At 38.3% G+C, this 4657-nt stretch overlaps 1 non-coding gene across 1 annotated transcript; it reads right to left on the bottom strand.

Moving 5' to 3' along the window:
* Positions 1-628: 628 nt before the first annotated feature.
* On the bottom strand, positions 629-735 carry LOC149495565 (small nucleolar RNA R71). The gene has a single exon (XR_016321516.1). It is a non-coding gene; the product is annotated as a small nucleolar RNA R71 (small nucleolar RNA).
* Positions 736-4657: the final 3922 nt, after the last annotated feature.

A 4657-nucleotide genomic window follows, 5' to 3' on the forward strand; every position in this document is an offset into this window, starting at 1 on the left:
TACAAATTACCCTATTGTTAATTTAGACACTTTTTTTATTTTTATTTAATTTTCTTTTAAGAACTATTCTAGGTGTTTTATGCAAAGAAGATCAAGGAAGACTGAACCTCTAATCTTTGATCCAGAAATTGAAAGAACTCTTCGTAGGCACAACACTGCAAGAAAAGCACGAGAAATAAAACTCGAACAACAAGCAGACATGGCCAACGAAAACGAAAACGAAAACGAGAAGATAGTCGGACCCCCGCTTCAACATCCGGTCCGTACCTTGAGAGATTACACAACACCTAATCTGATTGGGACAACCTCAAGTATTACAAGACCTAGGGTAGAAGCTAATAACTTTGAGATTAAACCCGCAATTATCCAAATGCTCTCTACCTCGATCCAATATGGGGGTTTGCCTAGTGAAGATCCTAATGCTCACATCACAAATTTTCTGGAAATTTGTGATACCTTCAAACAGAATGGTGTTTTTGAAGATGCAATCAAACTGAGACTTTTCCCTTTCACTCTTAGGGATAAAGCGAGATCCTGGTTACAATCGTGTCCCGCTGGGAGTTTCACAACATGGGATGAATTAGCTCAAAAGTTTCTAGCTAAATTCTTTCCATCCTCAAAAACCACTAAGTTGCGCAATGAGATAATGACATTTGCTTATCATGATCAAGAGAGCCTGTATGAAGCTTGGGAAAGATTCAAGGACTTGTTAAGAAAGTGCCCACATCATAGTTTGCCCCAAGTGGCTACAGGTACAAACTTTCTATAATGCATTATCCCCTAACATCAAAATCACTTTAGATGCAGCTGCAGGTGGATCCTTTGAAAAGAAGGGAATTGATGAGGCATATGAGTTGATAGAAGAGATGGCAAGCAACAGCCATTACCAAAACAATTCCGAAAGAAGAAGAACCGCAGGAGTCTATGAAATAGACGCCATCACAGCACTTAATGCCAAGGTGGACAATATGGTAAGAAAATTAGACATGTTAACTACTAATCCTGTGAATTCTGTCATGCAAGTGTGTGATAGGTGCAATGGACAACATGGAATTGGAGAATGCTTCATGGACTCTTTAAATCCACAAACTTTGGAGCAAGTAAACTATGTGATGAATCAAGGAAGGAAGAATTACCCTTATTCCAATTCATATGATAACAGATTAAGGAACCATCCTAATCTATCCTATGGTAATCCTAACAATGCCTTGAACGCACCACCAGGTTTCCTTCCTCCAGAAAAGAAATCTCATGATGACCTCCTCACTGCTCTTTCTAAATCACACATGGAGTTCATGAAAGAAACTAGAGAGAACCATAAAATCCAGCAGGCTGCAATAAGAAATTTGGAGATTCAGCTAGGGCAATTTGCAAACATGATGGCATCTCGACCTCAAGGTACATTACCTAGCAATACTGAAAAGAATCCAAAAGAACAAGTGCAGGCTATCACCTTGAGAAGTGGCAAACAATTAGATGAACCACCAAGGAAAGAAAAGGAAGAAAAAGAACAACCAAAGGTGCCCATCATTGACTTAGAGGAACAATAAAAGTAAAACCCTATGTTCCCCCTGTTCCCTTTCCACAAAGATTAAAGAAAGCACAAGACGACAAGAGCTTCCTCAAGTTTCTGGACGTATTTAAAAAACTTCAAATCAATATTCCTTTTGCTGAAGCTCTTGCTCAAATGCCTAGCTATGCTAAATTCCTAAAAGATATCCTAAGCAAGAAATGAAAAATCGATGATCAAGGAACGGTAATGTTAACTGAGGAATGCAGTGCAATTATCCAAAACAAATTGCCTCCAAAGTTAAAAGATCCAGGAAGTTTTTCTATCCCTTGCAATATTGGTAATCTTGACTTTGAAAAGGCTTTGGCAGATTTAGGTGCTAGCATTAATCTTATGTCCTATGAAGTTTTTAAGATGCTAGGTATGGGAGAGCTCAAACCAACAAGGATGTCTTTGCAATTAGTAGATCGATCAATTAAATATCCTAGAGGGATTGTAGAAGACGTGCTTGTAAAGGTAGGTACATTCATCTTCCCTGTTGATTTTGTTATTCTTGACATTGATGAAGACAAGGAAGGATCTCTAATCCTGGGAAGACCTTTTCTTGCAACTGCAAGAGCATTGATTGATGTCTATGAGGGTAAGTTGACTCTAAGAGTTGGACCGGAAGAGATTGTCTTTGATGTACTTAAATCTTGTAAACTTCCTATGGACTATGGAGATTGTTTTCGAATTGATGTTGTTGATGAATGTGTGGAAAACAATTTGCATATTGAAAGTAACATTAATGAATCAAGCATCATGAATGAAAAAGAAAAGGAACCACCTAAACTAGAACTGAAACAACTTCCACCTCATTTGAAACATGCATTCCTAGGTGAGGACCATTCTTTCCCTGTTATTATTTCTTCTCACTTAACGCTTGATCAAGAGGAAAGGTTGTTGCAGGTTCTACGAAGGCACAAGAAAGCACTAGGGTGGTCTATCTCGGATCTACAAGGAATAAGCCCAAGTGTATGCATGCATAAAATCTTGATGGAAGAAGACTACAAACCTTCAATCGAGCATCAAAGGCGATTGAATCCGAACATGAAGGAGGTAGTCAAGGCTGAAATCATTAAACTCCTAGATGCCGGTATCATTTATCCAATTTCCGACAGTAATTAGGTAAGTCCTGTCCAAGTTGTTCCAAAGAAGGGATGTATGACTGTTATCTCTAATGAAAACAATGAACTAATTCCCACAAGAACAGTCACAGGTTGGTGTGTGTGCATAGATTACAGAAAACTAAATAAAGCAACACGCAAGGACCACTTTCCCCTACCCTTTATTGATCAAATGCTTGAAAGACTTGCAGGTTATCCTTTTTATTGTTTTTTAGATGGCTATTTAGGATACTTTCAAATACCTATAGCTCCTGAAGACCAAAAGAAAATTACTTTCACATGTCCTTATGACACTTTTGCCTATAGGAGAATGCCTTTTGGGCTATGTAATGCCCCTGCAACCTTCCAAAGGTGCATGATGTCCATCTTTTCTGATATGGTGGAGAAATTTATTGAAATATTCATGGATGACTTTTCTGTGTTTGGTTCTTCTTTCGATGCATGCCTTCTTAATTTATCTTTAGTAATGCAACGATATGAAGACACTAACCTTGTTTTAAATTGGGAAAAATGTCACTTCATGGTTAGTGAAGGTATTGTCCTAGGGCTTAAGATCTCTCAAAAAGGGATTGAAGTAGACAAGGAAAAAATTGAGGTAATTGAAAAACTACCTCCTCCTAACTCAGTGAAGGGAATAAGAAGTTTTCTTGGGCATGTAGGGTTCTACAGGAGATTCATAAAAGACTTCTCAAAAATCACTAAACCTCTTTGCAATTTATTAGTTAAAGATGTTCCTTTTAATTTTGACAAAGAGTGTTTAGATGCTTTCAACAGGTTGAAGAAGGAGTTAATCTCAGCCCCTATCATCACTACACCAGATTGGACTTTACCCTTTGAGCTCATGTGTGATGCTAGTGATCATGCTGTTGGAGCTGTTCTTGGACAAAGAAAGGACAAGAAGTTGCATGTTATTTATTATGCCAGTCACACATTGAATGATGCGCAATTAAATTATGTAACTACTGAAAAAGAATTGTTAGCTATTGTTTTTGCTTTTGACAAATTCAGGGCATATTTAATTAGAGCTAAAACAATAGTCTATACAGATCACTCAGCCATCAAATATTTGCTGGAAAAGAAAGATGCAAAACCGAGACTTATTCGTTGGGTGCTTCTATTGCAAGAATTTGACCTAGAAATTCGTGACAAAAAGGGGATCGAGAACCTCGTAGCCGACCATCTTTCAAGGCTAGAATTGGGGGAAGAATATACGAGCGAGCTACAAATCAATGAAAGCTTTCCCCATGAGCAACTTCTACTAGTGGCAAATACTCAAACCCCCTGGTATGCTGATATAGTTAACTATCTTGCTTGCGAAATTCCCCCTCCCAATTTTTCTTACCAACAAAGGAAAAAGTTTTTTCATGATATCAAATATTACTATTGGGAGGAGCCCTTTTTGTTCAAGTATTGCAGTGATCAGTTATTTCGGAGATGATACCGGAAGCTGAAATGGAAAGTGTCCTTAAATTCTGCCATTCAATGGAATGCGGAGGTCACTTTGGAGCAAACAAGACAGCTGCGCGTATATTAGAAAGTGGTTTGTATTGGCCTAATCTATTTAAAGATGCTTTTAATTATGTTCGTCTTTGTGATCGTTGTCAAAGGTTAGGTAACATTTCGAAGAGACATGAGATGCCCTTAAATAGCATCCTTGAAGTCGAAATCTTCGATGTATGGGGACTGGACTTCATGGGACCGTTTCCACCATCATACTCCAACCAATACATTCTGGTGGCGGTAGATTACGTGTCAAAGTGGGCAGAAGCTGTTGCTCCTCCAAATAATGATGCCAAAAGTGTGATGAACTTTATCAAGAAAAATATTTTTACAAGGCATGGCACTCCCAGGGCAATAATCACGGACGGAGGTAAGCACTTTTACAATAGATATTTAGACTCCCTTCTTGCAAAATATGGTGTTACTCATCGTGTAGGTACTCCATATCATCCTCAAACAAGTGGACAAGTAGAGGTCACTA

Source organism: Jatropha curcas, chromosome 6 (assembly GCF_041381405.1).
Source record: "Jatropha curcas cultivar XTBG-Jc1 chromosome 6, XTBG_Jcur_1.0, whole genome shotgun sequence".
NCBI lineage: Eukaryota > Viridiplantae > Streptophyta > Magnoliopsida > Malpighiales > Euphorbiaceae > Jatropha > Jatropha curcas.